The sequence below is a fragment of the Petaurus breviceps genome, unplaced genomic scaffold, assembly GCF_028583685.1.
Source record: "Petaurus breviceps papuanus isolate PSGF00001 unplaced genomic scaffold, PetGlider_PUasm1.0 189, whole genome shotgun sequence".
In the NCBI taxonomy this organism is placed as follows: Eukaryota; Metazoa; Chordata; class Mammalia; order Diprotodontia; family Petauridae; genus Petaurus; species Petaurus breviceps.
The window spans coordinates 32,728,792-32,746,185 of record NW_027185809.1 but is presented as its reverse complement, the minus strand read 5'-3'; the positions used below and the strand labels follow the sequence as shown (position 1 = coordinate 32,746,185).

The following is a 17,394-nucleotide window of genomic DNA, read 5'->3' as shown; positions in this document are numbered from 1 at the left end:
TCTTTAACTCTTCTGGGAATTCTTGTTGGGATTGTGTTCAATTTGCATTTTGCCTTGGAGTCTTTGCTTTTAGCTGTTTTCACATTGTTGTCTTCTTCTGAGTTTCTATATTGATCTTCCTTGACACCATAGAAGATTATTATAGCCAGGTTGTTTTGTTGTTGTTATTTCTGTTTACTTGTTTTTCCAACCTATTTCTTGACTTTGGACTTTATGTTAAAGTTGGCCTCCACTCACTTGGGGAAGGAGAGGCATTGTCCTAAGGTTAAGGTTCTTTCATATTGCTGTTCTCAAAGCCAGTTCTAAGAGTCTACAAGGTTTCAATGTTTCCAAGGTGGTATGATTCTGGGAGAGGTGTGGTCACTTCCCTCCAGATCCGGGCTCTAGTATTTATTCAGGAAGGACCCCTACTCCCTTGTGACTAATTACAAGTACTCCTCTCTGTCCTGGAACTGTGACCCAGAACTGTAAAAGGGCAATAGAGTTGCCAAACAGCACCTGGTCCTGTACCCAGTGTCAGCTCAGGGTCTCCTGTAATTGCTTTCTGCCCAATTGTCCAGTACCCTTATTGTGTCTGGGTTGAGTTCTCAAAGCTACTGCTGCTGCTGTTGCAGCATCCTCCTAGGTCTATAGCTGGTATTGCCACCATATATGCTCCAGGCTAACAACCCACACTCCACCTCATTGTCACAGACCCCTCTTGCTGACCTCCTAAGTTGTCTTGGGCTTGAAAAATGCCTCACCCCAACCTTTTGTTTACTATGTCACTCCAGAATTTGATTTGATGTGTTAATTTAAAGTTGTCTGGAGGAGGATGTTGGGCAAGTTTGGCTGGCTTGCTGTCTCTATTTGACTATACCCACCAACTGGTTAGATTTTGCATCAGTGTGAGAAGGTTGGTTGGCTATACTAATTTGTTAGTGTTAGTACTAATCCTGTTGTGAGTAAGTTGATGGGCTGCTTTAGTTTAGAGGTTGTTATTCCTGGTCCTAGCTTAAAGTCATTATAGCTCCTTCCCTTGTCTTTGCCTTCAGATTTCCTCTCCTGTCCCTTGTTAAGTCATAAGGCTGTCTTTTTTGGGCTCTTCCATAAACATGCCAAATGAAAGGACCTATTGCTTTTACCATTGACTAATTCCTTTATGAAGTTCTAAAAGAGATTAGGAACTAAAAATACTAACAATGGACTCCAATAATAATTTTTTTAAGTGTCTAACCTGATGCCTCAAAACTTGGTAAGGAAACAGAGGGAATATTTTCTCATTCTGCAGTTCTGGAGGCTATGATGTTGGCCCCCAATGTAGTGCCTGGCTTTCCCATCCCCCAGCCTGGGCCCTTCCTCCAGGAGGTGATCAGACTGATTTCACTCTCCCCCACTGGGTGTCCGCCCTTTCCCAGTCAGCTCACCTGCATAGAGGTGGATGGACTTCTGGGTCAGGGAGACTTGGCACCAGCTGGAATTTCAAGGTGTGTGCTGACCAATCAATGTTTTTGGCCTCTGCAAGTTTCTGCTTACATAATACCTAACTGTTGACCGAGTGGGCTCCCTTTAAAAGCTGAGGTTTTACCTGAGATCAGGGCCGTATGTCCTGGGACACTGGGGTGGTACCTTGTCAGCCTGCCATGTGGCCTGATCAGCCAACATGGCATATAATAAAGAGTCCATTCTAAATTATTACTTGGGTCTTGCTCAAGTTATTCTGGGCACGGCATATCCATGGAAATATTTCAGGGGGTATGGATTTGTAACTTAATATTTTGTTAACTGTGTTTCAATATAATTGACTTTTTTTTGTAATCCTCTATATTATATTTTATGCATTTAAAAACATTCTGAAGGGTCTATAAGCTGCACTAGACTACTAAAGGGGTCCATGACACACACACAAAAAAATTCTCATTTTAAATTAATTAATGTGACTTTTTCTAATCACTCTTTACCTTGTTCATAGACTACACTGCAGAAAACCAGAAAATTCTTTAATTCTATAAGAAACTACCTGCACACCCCTTGGAGCAAAACTACAGTTGACAAACTTTTTTTCCTACTCAAGTTTTTTTAATTTAGCCCATGGATTTGCTCTTGGGACAAAACATGTGCACATTCATCCTTTTCTTCAGCTCTTTTTCTTTCTCCTAAACTAGCTAATGGTTCTGGCCCCTCCAGCTCATTATTTGAATTTCTGGTCTGAACAAGGTCCTGAGCCTCAGGGGAACAAGAAGAAGGGAGCAAGAGGAGTCTTTGTTGAGGATTCTTGGAAAAATCCGTTTTGTTCCCATGTCTTAGACTTCCCCTGATTTTTCTTCTTTCATTTTTTATTGCTAATGAGACTGACATTTTCTGAACAGTTCATCTCTAATATCCCACTGCTACCAGACACTGATCTTGTTGAATAGAAAAATATTTTCCTTCTGATAAATTGCATTTGGTAAATATTTAGAGATAGATTTTCTAAACGGATGGATAATTTTGATAATGAGCATGTAGGAACAAGTTAGAAAGCTAAGATGTTTGCATTGCTTCCTTACAAAGATGTTTGCATTGCTTCCTTATGGAGGCTCAGTTTGAAACCACAAGCTTCAGCATGGGAGGCAGAATCTGGGCAGAACCTGTAAGATGGGACTACCATGCCCTATCGAGGAAGCCAATTCAATTTCATCCAACAAGCATTTACCAAGTACTCACTATATGAAAGTCACTGGGCTAGACTTTGGAGAACACAGAGAAAAATAAGGAAATAAAGGCAATTACAGAAATACTTTCCATTAACTTGGAATATCACAAAAGCAGTTATATTATGGACAGGAAATGGTCAGGTGAAGCTATATTCAATCGGAAACAAGAATGTTGATTTGGTCCAGTTAGTGTACCTGGTCACTTTGAGGGAGGGACCTTGATATAGTAAGAAAAGGGCTGGACTGGGTGTCATGAGAAATATGAGTTCAAGTATTATCTTTGACACTTAGTGTGTGACCATTGTTTCATCATTTGTAAAATATACACAAAATAATAATAATAACATAGCACCTACCTCACAGGGTTGTTATTAAACATGAAAATCTATGTAAAAAGTTTTATATCCCTTAGAGCAATATGTAAATGTCTGTTTTTGTTGTTGTTGTTGTAGCGATAGGGACTAGACCTATGATTTCATTGATGGATGTAGCTCCTAATGAGGGTCTTCCTCATTCCAAAACAGGTCAACATCTTCTCTACAATGTATAGTCATAGAGAGAGTTGGTTGGCTTGCTCAGGATTATGCAGCCAGTGTGTCAAAGGAGACATTTGAACCCAGTTCTTCCTGAATTTTAGGACAGATCCCTATTTACTGAGTCACACTGCTGCTTCCTACAGCCTGTGTATCTTAGTACCCTTATCTGGGACTGTAAAAAACAAATCAGTGTTTCCAGGATGACACAAATTTGGGCTTCTTCATATATTAAAGTAAACTGGAAACTAGCAGTTACTGGCATTTGTGGCCAGCTGAAAGTCACAGTCTGTATTAAAACAGCCCCACATAGATACAGTGAGATACAACAGAGAGAGTCCTGGATTTGGAGTCAGGGGACCTGAGTTCAAATGCTGACTCTGCTACTTGCTACTTACATAGCATTTTCAAGATCTTGATCAAGTTGATTCACTTCTCTGGGCTTCAGTTTCCCCATCTGTAAAATGGAGGGAGGGGAATTTAACTAGATTATCCACCAACTTCTGTGAGAGTTGGAAGGCTACGGGTCTGGTAGAAGGGGATCCAAGAGGGATAAGTCCATTCAGGTCTCCAAAATCTACCTCTTCTATTTGTGCAGGATCCTTAAATTAGCAAAGCCTTCCAGCACTAAATCTATGTTACTATGGCTAAGTCCCAATTCCAGTTCCAAAATAATTTAGTTGGTCTGAGAGATCACTAATGATTCATACTGAATGGAGAAAGAGTAGTAAAGGGGGAAAAAGGTCAACACCAAAGGATCACTTTTCACATTCATAACTCAGAGAAGATAAGATATAAATATGATAAAAATGATAAGAGAAATCGAGATATCTACTTTTCCCATTAGAAAGTTAACAGAAAAATGTAGGTATCTAAACTCTTCAGTGTACTAGGAAAACCCAGATCCATAGGGTGTTCATTTAACAAGCTGTCAATTTATATACATAGCATTCACCAGACAACGAAACATCTAACTCTAGGGTATCCATGTGACTCTGAAGAGTTCTGCTAACACTGGTAAGCTCAGTGACTTACAATTACTGTTAATAATGATGTGGGCCTCATGAGGATGACAGATTCAATATGGCAAGGCCTCCCAGGTCCTACACATCAAACAGAGACTCCATCAAGAACAAAGATAATATATTCATTCACTTATGTTCATGGTTAGAATTGTTCAGTGATCCAGGAAATTTATCTCAAAATATTTACAAAGTATTATTTATCAGAATGAAGGAGAGTCTTTCAACACAAGAAAGTCAGCATATGTTAGCAGTATGAAATAGAAGATAAATTGTGCTGTCTAATTCCAACTGGATTTAATGCCAGTAATAATTATTTTTAATCAGACAGAAAATTCCCTGGGTGATGCCAGACCATCTAGCCCTAGAAAGTAATTGTGTCAATTCTCATTATCTGATGCCTTTTATACAAATAATCTCTTTGGGCCTTTTGATGTCTAATGTTCCATCTTTTTCCTTCCACTCACTCTTCCTTCTTTCAGTAAGATCATTCTATTACTTACCTATACCAGGGCTTTTAATTCCAGGGCAAATGTAGGATGATAAATAAGGCCTGGGAAACATAAAAAATCCTCACAGAACTCCATGGAGTCTTAACAAATCTTTTTGTCATTAACATATTTCTCTTTAATAAAACAACTCTTTTTTTTTTTTTGTCCAGACTTGTGGTTTCATTGCGTAGTCATTTACCCACCAATGCAGGTGATCCACAACTTATTAGTCTTAAAGAGTTGTGCTAAGGGGCATTAAGGGGTTGTAACTTACCCAGGGTCATACAACCCTGTGACCTATAGGTCACACTATGTGACCTATTCTTTATAGTCTACTGGGCATCTGGAGGAAAACTTGAATACAGGTTTTCCCTACTGTGAAGTTGGTTCTCTAGCCACTTCCCATATCATATTGCTTCTCCAAAATGCAACAACTCAACAAAGGGAACGATGAAATAAATAATGATGTAAGTAAAGATAAATTCAGGTGTTATTTAATTTGGCTTATGGGTTTGCTGGTGAGATGAAGACAGAAAGCTCTCAGATGTGCAGAATAAGTTCCCCAGGATATTGGAGTGACCAGGCATACTGAAAGATAGTTATAGAGAGGGGTGGCTACATCGGCCCCAGAGTCAGGAGGACCTGAGTTCAAATCTGGCCTCAGACACTTAACATTTAATAGCTGTGTGACCTTGGGCAAGTCACTTAACCCCAATTGCCCTGCCTTCCCCCCTCCAAAAAGAAAGAAAAAGAGATCGTTATAGAGTTGATACCCAGAGGCCTGATAGTTCTTATGGCCTCTCATCCTACTTCTCTGGCAGCAGGATCTGCTGCTCTACCATTTTCTCCACCATTTATGCAGCATGACCAGAGTCTAGAGTGGCATTGGCCTCCTGAATTAACTTCTGTGGGGATTGGAGGGCCAGGAGTCTGGTTAGGGGGTTAGCTGGAGTTAGGGGATCCAGTGGGAGAATAACACCATGGGGTACTCCAACATCTGCCTCTTCTCCTACCTGCACAGGATCCTGGAGGCTGAGAATCACAAACTCTAAGAGAAAAACCTAGGATTATATGGACAAAAGGGAACTCTAGCCACCAGAGACTGGTGACCCTATTTCAAGATGTTTAAGGAGCTTAAGATTTTATAAACTCATTGAACAATGTCAGAATTGTCCCACAAACTGATAATGCCTGCCAGTTGGTGACTCCAGAATCAAGTATGAGACAGAGCTGGCCATGAGACAATCTGGCCTTAAGAAAGACCTTGATGACACCAGAATAACCAGGTTACAGCTGGAGACAGAGACTGAGACTTGGAAGGAAGAGCAGTGTTTCATGAAGAGCAACCATGAGAAAGAGGCAAGTTTCCTATAAGCCTAGATAACAGCCTCTCAGTTGAGGAGGTTCTCCCAATTCCCAAGACCTGAGCAAGCTCCTGGCTGATATATGAGATTTTATTACAATTTATTATAATTATCAAAGTTTTTATATCAAATCCATATAATGATATGATATATATAAGCCCAGCACAAATCTATGGCAAGAACTGGTCATAACAGATTGAGAAGAGCACTATGGTGATCAATACAAGATCTGAGGAGGTGGAGCATATTGTCACTGAGCTGTCCCTGGAGATTGACTTGGATGAAAGCCAGCTTGGAGAAGAATCTGAGTATGCTTGTATAGATGGAAACAGATCAACATGTCTCTGCTATACCTAGAGTCAAAGCTGGGGCAGGCAGGACAGAAGGACAGTGCCAGGAATAGGAATAGGAACAGGAATAGGAAGCCCTGCTGAAAATGGCAGTCAAGCTGGAAGCAGAGAGAAACACCAACTGGCAAATGGTAGACTTTAAAAATTCTCATTGACTAACTGACTAAAGAATAAGGAGGACTTCAATCTTGTACATGCCTTGAACAGCAGCAGTAGTTGCTTGAATAGCATCCATAAGACCACCAAATAGAGGATTGCAGATAGCAAAGTGGTAGCAGAGACCAACAAGATCAACTTCCTAAAGCATTAGGACCACCCTGTGTCAAGGCCATAAGTTAATAAAGATTATGGTTAAAATGAAGAATATTGTTTAAGGAAAAATAATTACACAATTGCAAATTTAATTTGACAAAATAATGGCAGTTGCTGAGGAATTTGCATTTATCACAGAGTCAATAGGAAACCACTGAAGATTTTCGAGTAGGGAAGAAATATAATCATATCTATGTTTTAGGAATATCAATTCGACAGAGGAAAGAGATACCAAAAAAAAGGAAGAACAATTAGGAAGAAGATTTGCTGAGGGTCAGAACTAGACCAGAGGCAGTGTGATGAGAAAAAAGGGAATAATTGTGAAGTATGTTGTAGAAATAGAATCAACATTCTTTGATTTTATTATAATTATCAAAGTTTTCACATCTAATCCAGTTTAACTTTCATAAGTGATTTTTTTTGTCTATCCCAACTATTCTGTGTGGATTTTTATGAAGGTGTTTATGAAGCTTCTATCTTACTGTTAGTATATGCAGGCAAGATTGTACTCTTTTACAGAGATGTGGAGTAAGCTGTGATCTAGTATTTTTGGCAGATGATAAACAAGCTACAGCAAAATAAAAGTGCTAAATGTTTTCATGCTAAATTTAATTTAATTAGTTCCTTAAGGTTACACCTTCCATTTGTGTCTCAATCTTTCTATTTCAACCTAATTCTAATGTTATCAGGGAAAATACAGTAAAAATGAGATCAACCAAACCAGAATGTAAATGAGGCTGAGTTTTAGGAAGATATCTATCTGTAAAGACAAGCAGAATGCATATTTATCACAACTTCTTATTGAATTCAATTTTGGGACAATGAATTGTAGAAATAAGTTAGAACAAATATGTCAGTTTAAACACCATTTCACTGTTGAAGGACTATGTGTTTTCAACCCAGCAGGCAGAGCTATTGGCCACATGCTTGATTCAGTTCAGAAATCTAAACTAGAGCTGTTAATAACCTCTCTACTAGTTACATGTTTTATACAACATCAAAAGATGTACCTTTAACCAATCTGCAGAAATTCCCCAAACTCAGGAGAGCAAAACACAGTTCAGGTGCTTAGACAGCTACTCCCCTGGAAGCTAGTAAAATATCTAATGTTGCTCCACCAACAACATTCCTGAGAGTGAATGTCCACCCAGTTGAGGGAACTTGGGACATGGGTTGCTAATTTCTCTTGAGTCCTTTCTTTACTTTTTTTTTTTTTTTTAAGCAATCGGGGTTAAGTAACTTGCTCAAGGTTACACGGCCAGTTATTATTTCTGGGTGTGGTGCTGAGTATCTGAGCCCGGATTTCATCCAGGTCATCTCGACACTGGAGCCAGTGCTCTTACTCACTGAGCCACCTGGCTGCCCCAACTTTCTTTACTTTTTCTTTACTTCACTGCTCTGTCACTGGTAGAGACCTCTGATCCTGCCTTCCAACTCTTTCCTATTATGATTGCCTGATCAGCTGGACCTCATTACCACCCAGTCATTGCTACTGTAGTGTTGTATTCCAGGCAAAACCCAGCCTATCCACGGGGAGAGACTCCTCCCTCTTAGAGTTCTCTCCTTCCTTTCCTTCTTGAACTTCCTGTCCCTGGATACTATCTCCTCTCTCACTCTTATTCCACTTGGTCTAGTCATTCTGGCCTTTTAAAAGAAAATTTTGTCTTTTCCTTCTTAAAAAGCCCACATCCTGGACTCATCCTATCTCTTCACCTCCACTTTGATCAAGTTCATTGGAAGCATTCCTGTTATGCACACAACAGGAAGTGAAATGAAAAAGAAAAAATGAGGATAGGGAAGAGAAGCTTTAGATGAGAATTTTTAAAGAAAAGCTATTTTTTTGTTTATCTCTATCACGTTAAGTCCTTTCAATGAGGATACACATATATTTGTTTAATAAAAATTTGTCTATCATTAATAGAGTAATACTTTTATAGTCATAGAGTAATATTTTTTATAGCATAGAGACCATCTATTCCAACCTCCTTATTTTATAGATGAGGAATCTTAGTCCCAGGGATGCAGATTAACTTGTCCAAAGTCACATAGGTAATAAATAGCAAAATCAGGATTTGGACCCAGATTCTCTGATTCCAAAAACTTCCATAAACCATTAACAAACATTTATTAACCCTGTACTAAGTACAAAGGTGGCTAGATGGTACAGTGAATAGAATGCTGGACCTGGAGTTGAGAACATCTGAATTTAAATATAGTTGGATTTACTTACTTGCCGTGTGATCCTAGACACAGCACTTAACCTCTGCCTAGCTCATTATCCTCATCTGTAAAATTGAGATTATAATAGCACTTATTTTCTAGGGTTATGAGGATCAAATGAGATAATATTTATAAACCACATAGCAAGCCTTAAGGCACTATATAAATAGTAGTTATTATCATTATTATTATTAAACACAAAGCTTTGTCCTATGCACATCATAAGACACTTTTCCTAAGGTCTAATTGTGGGGACAGGACATATATACAAGTATAAGTAGGATTTGGTCAGTCCATACCATCAAATAGACTATATATAAGGGTATACAGCCCAGCAGATATAGTGCCAATGCAATATTTAAAGCACCCACGATCACAATAAATATACCAACCATGACTATAAATATTCCTGCATGGTGCTCAATCACAAAATATAACAAACTCCCCATATAGAACACATAAGCAAAGCATTTATTCAGATACCAGATAATCAAATCCCAACACCAGGAAACTGAATCCATCATAACAACATAGAAATTAATGTACTACAATGTAGCAGAGAGCAGTGCCATCTTTTAGCCTTCCCACAAACCAATATAAGATCTATATTTACTCACACACCTAACTTCTTGCCCTCTCTCCCACCATCTCTCTAGCTCTGACTCCCAGCTTCCTACGGGTTCTGTTCCACCCTTCAGCAAACTCCTCCAAGCATAGACTCCATGTGATTACAGTCAGCCTATTAGGGGGCACAGTATGTTTTCAAAGCAGGGAAGGTCTTCAAACTCCCCTAGGCTTATTAAGGGGCAGGGAAGATCTTCAAATTACCATTACCGTTACAGCAGTCATAAAAGAGCAAAGACTGACTAGTGACCAAACACAATATACCAGGTGAAACTAATGAAACAGATACACTGGTAGTCAGATGGTAATGCCAGCATTTACTCATGCAAGGTGTGCCTTGCATATAAATACATATGCTGATTGGTGTGCATGTTGATCTCTGGATATTCATTACGTTCCCATTTTATTTATTTGTCGTCATTTTTCTCTCTTATATATGTATATTTGCCTTATGCTAGCATTATGCCCTTAGCACAATGTCTGACACATAGCAGATACTTAATAAATGTTTACTGATTGATTGACTGATACCTTGTTAACTATGTTTAGTTTTGTTAGCATATAATCTGCTTGTTTTTCCTAATCTACCAATGCTGTTGGGTAGCTAGGTAGCACAGTAGATAGAGCACTGGGCCTGAAGTCAGAAAGACTCCTCTTCCTGAGTTCAAATCTGGCCTCAGACATTTACAGGCTATGTGATCCTGGGCAAGTCACTTAAGCCTAGTTGCCTCAGTTTTCTCATCTGGAAAATGAGCTGGAGAAGGAAACGGCAAACTACTCCAATATCTTTGCCAAGAAAACCCCAAATGAAGTCATGAAGACTCAGACTGAAAAATAACTAAAGAACACCAATGCTATTATCACTTTGCATTTGTTTTTTATGCATATTTGTTCATTTTATATGGATATGCTTGTACTGTCAAGACACATGCCTGTAATATATCCTGAATGAAATTCGAACATTAAGTCACTGAAGCAGCCTGTCAAATGGTGCTTTCCATTGTACTAGGTCTATTACATGGATTGCTGATGTATATTTGCAGTGAAATACACCCTGAGGTGATTACCTGGGCTGTTGGGTTAATCATCCTTATTCTGTTAAATGCTGATGTAATTTTGATGTTATACTGGATAATTGCAGATGTCAAATGTACCGTATCCTGTTTTGCAAAGTTCTGCAAAATTCCATATGAAAGAGAACAATGTAATAGGGTTTTAAGAACTGACTGCATCCTGGGATTTATAATTCAGAGGGCAAGCATTCCCCTCTCAACTCTCAGAGTCATTTGGAATGATCACAATGTTTGAGCCAGAAAGTCAACTTGAGTCATGCCTACAGTTTTTAAAGGGACAAACACAAGTCTGTGACAAGGAATGAGAGAGGAGATCAGGACAAGCAGGGTTGTTATCCCTAGCCCTACCCAGGACAGAAATGGCAGCAGAGGATGACCAGGTGAAAAAAGAAATGGACCGAAAGGAGAAAGAACAATTCTAAGCTACCCACAAACATCTTGGAGCTGAAGACTTGGCATTCTGGAGTTGTACCCACCTTTTGAAAGATTAAAGGAAGTTGCTGGGGTTTTTTTCATTGCTTTTTCTCCATCTTTCCCTTCCCGTCCTCATCCTAACTCCACCCCTACTTGCTCAATAATAAATATTGCTATATCTCCTGCTTGCTTCTTTTACCCAAACATTTCCTATATAGTTTTTGCTTTTGTTTTGTCTCAATCATAAGGAGTTCAGAGGTTATCTAGAAATAAACAAATTTAAATTAGCACTGGGAACCAAATCTCTGCTTAAATATTAAACATTGGGAAGGAGGAGAAAGTGAAGGGAGTGGTGAGAGGTGGGAAAGGCAGCAGGGGGAGGAAAAAGAGGGGACTCAGCTATTATGATTGAAAAAGATGGGACTATTATGATGAAAAAGAGGGGACTTAGCTATTATGACTTACCTTTCATAGCTGTAACACCTATAAAACAGCAGAGGAGGGGACCATATGGACCTGAGGGACCATTACATTGCCCCTAGGATTAAAAGCTAGCTAATTGTTATTTTGTGGTTGATTAAATTTCCAAAGAGAAATGGGCAGACAGACAGGAGAGGGTGGTGATCACAGGAAATGTCATGCTAAAAACTATCTTTCCTCCAGGGAGGAAATAGGACAACTGATGGTGTGCTGCATTGTGACCCCACTGGGGCTGCTACTCAGCTACTGAAGTTCCCATTTTTCCTACTACAGATGAAAACCTAACAGTATAAAGCACCTGTAGGGGCAGCTAGGTGGCTCAGTGAATAGAGCACAGCCCTGGAGTCAGGAGGACCTGAGTTCAAATGCGGCCTCAAACACTTAACCTTACTAGCTCTGTTGTGACCTTGGGCAAGTCACTTAACCTCAATTCCACTGCCTTCACCCCTCCAAAAAATAAAAAAAAAATTTAAATTAAAAAAAATAAAGTACTATATTGTAACTGGTAAATGAAGGGGAAGGGAATAAGCAGCTATATGTACCTACTATGTGACAGGCACTGTATTAAGCACTTAGCAAATACTATCTTATTTGATCATCACAACAACTCTGTAAGGTAAGTGCTTTTATTTTTCCCATTTTACAATTCAGATTGGGCACAAATAGTCCATGTGAACATTTGGGGTGGATTCTCTAAATTTGCACATGTTGAATTTCTTTTGAGCTGTTTCAATCTTGCTTTGCTCATAGAGCACAGCACCTTCTCTGATGTGGGCATGCCATGCTGAGTGATCCTATGCCAGTGTCTCACATGTCACACAATCAATTCCAAAGTTCTTAAGAGAGACCTTGAAAGTGTCCATGTATGGCTTCTTCTGACCACCATATGAACACTTGCCCTGTGTGAGTTCTCCATAAAATAGTCTTTTTGGCAAGTGTATGTTTTGCATTCAACAACATGTACAGCCCATTGGAGTTGCACTCTCTGGAGGAGAGTTTAAATGCTTGGCAGTTTAGTTCGAGTAAAGACCTCAGTGTCTGGTACCTTATCCTTGCAGGTGATCTTCAGAATCTTCCTAAGACAATTTAAATGGAAGTGATTCCGTTTCCTGGCATGGTGCTGGTATACTGTCTAGGTTTCACAGGCATACAACCATGACTCTGTAGACCTTCATTTTGGTAGTCAGTCTAATACCTCTTCTCTTCCATACTTTTCTTCGGAGCCTCCCAAACATGAACTAGCTCTGGCAATGCGTGATTCAACCTCTTTATCAATGTGTACATCCCTGAAAAGTGAACTACAAAGGTAAGTGAACTCATCCACAGCATTCAAAACTTCTCTATTTGGTTCCATGGATGATAAGTGCTATAGGAGTTAATAAAAGGGAGACATTATTTCAGGTTAGAGTGGTTGGGGAAGTTTTCATAGAAGAACTAGGACTTCCTGAGTTCAAATCTGGCCTCAGACACTTAACACACACACACACACACACACACACACACACACACAAAAACTAGCCATGTGACCTTGGTCAAGTCCTTTAACCCTAACTGTCCTCCAAAAAGCAAAAAAAAAAAAAAAAGAAGAACTAGGACTTTGGCTGTGAGTCAGATCATCAGAGAGAAGAGAAGAAAAGAGAAGAAATTCCAAATGGAAGGGAACAGATAAATTAAGACTCTGAAATAAGAATGTTCACCCCATATTCTGGGGACTGAATTGAATTATTGGAACAGAGGCTTTGTGTGGATGCTAATAGTGGGGATTTCGTTTGTTTTGTTTGAGGCAGAGAACTTCTGGGGAGAAAATTCTCTCTATCACTAAAGATTGGTAACTTACTGTCTTCAGTTAAGCCATGTCACACAGCCCAGTGAGTGTCAGAGGCCAGCCTTGAACCAGAATCTTCCTTGCTTTGAAATCATGTCTATATCCACAATCATCTCTGCCATGCTGTCTCCTATAAGTCATAAGGTAGGAAAAGTAGGTCAGGACCAGATTGCAGATAACTTTGAATGTAAAGCTGAATATACTAAACTTTATTCTATAGACAATGGAGAATAATGGTGGTTTTGTCTATAGAGAATGGGAAATAATGAAGATTTTGTCTATAGATAATGGGATATAATGAAGCTGAGGAGTAGCATACACAAAGTAGTATTGTAGGATGATTAGTTTGATAATGGCATAGATTGATACTGTTATTGTTATTGTTATTTTTATTACAGAATTTGTTCTTATATCAATTTAACTTTCTATCTCCCTGTGTTTGATTATAGTACTTGGTTCTACGCTTCTTTAACACCTGGGAAGAAGAATAGTAGAAACAGAAACACTAATTAATTTAACTAATGCTTAAGTACACAATACATATGTGATGGGGGACAGTCCATGGAGCATGAGTTTCAAGGATGAGTCTTTTTCTTGGTCCCTTTTGGTAAGATATTTTAGCTCTGGTCCTTTATTGAAAGGCATACAAGACCAGAGGCTCCTGACTAGTGTTTTGGTACCTGTAAGAAATATTTCTGCAAGGGTCCTTGCCACTTGGGGTAGGTTAGCTGTTCCCCTATAAAAGAAAGGAAGTTGTCTCTAAGTTTTCTCAAAGACTTAGGTACTGGGAAATAGGACTTAAGCTATTTCCATAGGCTTCCCATTAGTCTAGGTCATAAAAAGACCAGTCACAAACTTGATGGACATCCTACTGTCATGTGAATTACCACACCTATCCCATCCAATACACTTTGACTTTTAGGTTGTTCCTTTCCTACCTCATGTCATGGGGACCCAGGGACCAACTGGAAGCCTCTGGTCTCAAATATCTTTTAGTAAGGAGTCAGAACATATGTCTTTTATGTTTTAAACATTTCTTTTGTGGTGGAAAAAATAAATAGCTCTCCTATGTCTGTTATCAACTACCTTATGCATTATGTAGGGCAGCTAGGTGGCATAGTGGATAGAGTGCCAGGCCTGAAGTCAGGAAGACTCATATTCATGAAATGAAATCTGGCCTCAGACACTTACTAGCTGTGTGACTCTGGGCAAGTCACTTAATTCTGTTTGCCACTGTTCCTCATCTGTAAAATGATCTGAAGAAGGAAACAGCAAACTACTCCATTATCTTTGCCAAGAAAACCCCAAATGGGGTCATGAAGAGTCATACATGACTGAAACCACTCAACAATAACAACACATGTTGAATAACTTTCTAAAAGGGACCCAAGCTTGTTAATCCCTTTTAGGGAGATCCTAGACATGAACCACATTTAAGCTTTATTGAAGAGATTTTTTTTTTACTCTGAGACTCTTGGGGAAAGGCTATACTGTAACTGGCCTGCATGAGTCCAGAGCCAGGACTCCTTTGTGGGAGAAAGGTGGGGGATCTCCACCATGGATAAAACACAATGCACAGCTGGATGCTAGGGGAAGATACAAAAATAAATGACACATTTTCCGCTCACTAGGAGCTTACAATCTAGGGACACGAAGGGAAATTCCTTCTTGGTAGAATGTTTCATAACCAAATGGATGGAAATTTAGGCCTTCAAGGATCTACAATGATGACCACAGATAATTTCCACCAAAAGTAAGATAGTACAGCAGTACTTAAGGATGCATGTAGATGTCTGAAAGAAAGAATTTAGTAACTTTCTTCCTTTCATTCTTCATACTCCAGAGATTCTCTCTTTTCTGCACCAGTGACTGAAGCTAAGCCTGGGGTTGGGGCCCTGACATTGCAAGAGCTTCATCTGTGAACCCAGCCCAAACTGCCAAATGTGCACCCTCCTGATTTCACCCCTGACCCCAAGTAGAACTATGCAGCTGTGTCAGCTTAATTTCTGGGCAAAGTTAATATTTAATAATAATACTGTGCATGAACACTGGGCATTAGGCAGTGGAGTGAGACAGGCATATTTTCTTCTTCCCCACAGAAATGCTGTCAGGACTCTTTTCTTCAGGACACAAGAGGGGTTCCGACAATGGCAATTATTAGTAGTGGCTTTTCAAATCATCTCCTGAATGATTTCCCAAATTTGTATGAGTCTGGAGAAAAGGCAAGTTTGTTTTTGTTTTCTGTGTAGTTAGAAAACTGTGTTTCACCAAATTAACTCCTCCAATCAATAAGCGTTTTTAAGTACCAAATATGCCTCATACACTGTGTTAGGCACAGAGAATACAAGGACAAGAAATGAAACAGTTTCTCCTTTCAAGGCTCTTACATTCTCATAAACATTTACAAAAAATTGCCAAAAAACAGAGGCACAGATTCCTATCTCTTGGCAGAAATAGACTAGTGAATCTGAACCTGTAGGAGTTGATAATGGTATTTTCAGTTGCCCAGTTTAGCCTCAGACCAAATGTCCAGTGGGAAATGAGGATGTGAAAAAATACAAGCAGTCAAGAGCTAACACAGCTACATGTCATGCTGATTCTGCCTGGCAGTAGAAGGAATAGCTATAGAAGAACCAGGACTTAATAATACCTCAAAGACCAAGCTGCATGAATTGATGCAGTGCAGGGTTTTTGTTTTTGTTTTTGTTTCCCTGTCGTTGGTGTTTATCCAGACAGCAAAGAAAAGAGAAATAGGATGAAATTTTTTTTCAAAGTAAAATTATGATAAAAGTTTTGTGCTGATTAACATGACTTATCTGTCTAGTTTTCTGGGCAGCTAGGTGGCTCAGCGAATAGAGCACTGGGCTTGGAATCAGGAGTTCAAATCCAGCCTCAGACACTAGCTGTGTGATCCTGGGCAAATCACTTTACCCTGTTTGCCTCAGTTTCCTCATCTGTAAAATGAGCTGCAGAAGGAAATGGCAAACCACTCCAGTATCTTTGCCAAGGAAACCCCAAAAGAGGCCATGAGGAGACAGACATGACTGAAAAATGATACAACAAGACATCTGTCTAGTTTTAAACTGACATGGTCACAGCTTGAAAGGGGGAAAAAAGAGTCATATTAAAAATGCCGCATGATCCAGAGCTCAACACATTCCAAAATAGCGAAGAGAAACATTTTCTGGTCACACCTACTGTCTTCTCTGTTGTGACAATCTTCATTTCCAGAGTGGAATGTGTTCCATACAAATGATATGCAGTTGCCAGATGAAGGAACTTGAGCCAAAGTGATTTTGGCAATAGGAAGTGACATAAGGAGCTATCTTGGGAAAAAAGGGGGGGGGCTCAACTTAAAAATCTTAGGGGAGCACCAGAAAGGACTATCCAATTTGCCTCAATTCTTTACATTTGGATCTTCCTTTAAAAACACTTTTATAGTTTGATTACAGACTGATTCTTTGAATTTGAGGGAGATATAGCTTCATTGCCAGAATTTGCTTAGTTAGTTCATTAGTGTCTTTCTTCTTGCTAAGTCTAACTTTTTAAAATAAGCAATATTTATATGTAGCACATCCTCTAAGGCTCCTATCCAATGACCAATGGCAGATTGGCTTTCCAGATTGGCTGGTACTTCTCCCTTCAGAGGTATCAACCTGAGAGTCTAGAGATGTCTTTCTAAAGCTATATAGTTCATGAGCTGCACCCCCCCCCCAAGATGTGCTTTCCCCCACTGATTATCAGTTGATATAAATTAGCCAGCTAGACTTAGGAATACTTACTGTGGTTGCATGGTGAATAAAACAAACCAACAAAAGCACTTGGTACAAAACATTCCCCCCAAAATATCCAACACACTGTTCCACAATTACATACAAAATCCAATGGGAAATGGGTTCAATGAATATGTGGCAAAGGACTTATTCATTGCTCTTGGGAGTTTTTTTGTTGGAATTTCCAAGCTATTTCTCTAGGGCAGTGTTGCAACCTTTTATTTGGTTCCTTGTGTAA

General features: G+C 39.3%; 1 long non-coding RNA gene across 1 annotated transcript in view; it reads right to left on the bottom strand.

Moving 5' to 3' along the window:
• Nucleotides 1-11,751, bottom strand: part of LOC138164057 (uncharacterized) — a 35,249-nt gene extending 23,498 nt beyond the window's left edge. The window contains exons 1-2 of the long non-coding RNA XR_011168981.1: nucleotides 11,544-11,751; nucleotides 3,607-3,665 (exon numbers count right to left, since the gene is read on the bottom strand). This is a non-coding gene — a long non-coding RNA (uncharacterized lncRNA). The remainder of the gene's footprint in view (nucleotides 1-3,606; nucleotides 3,666-11,543) is intronic.
• Nucleotides 11,752-17,394: the final 5,643 nt, after the last annotated feature.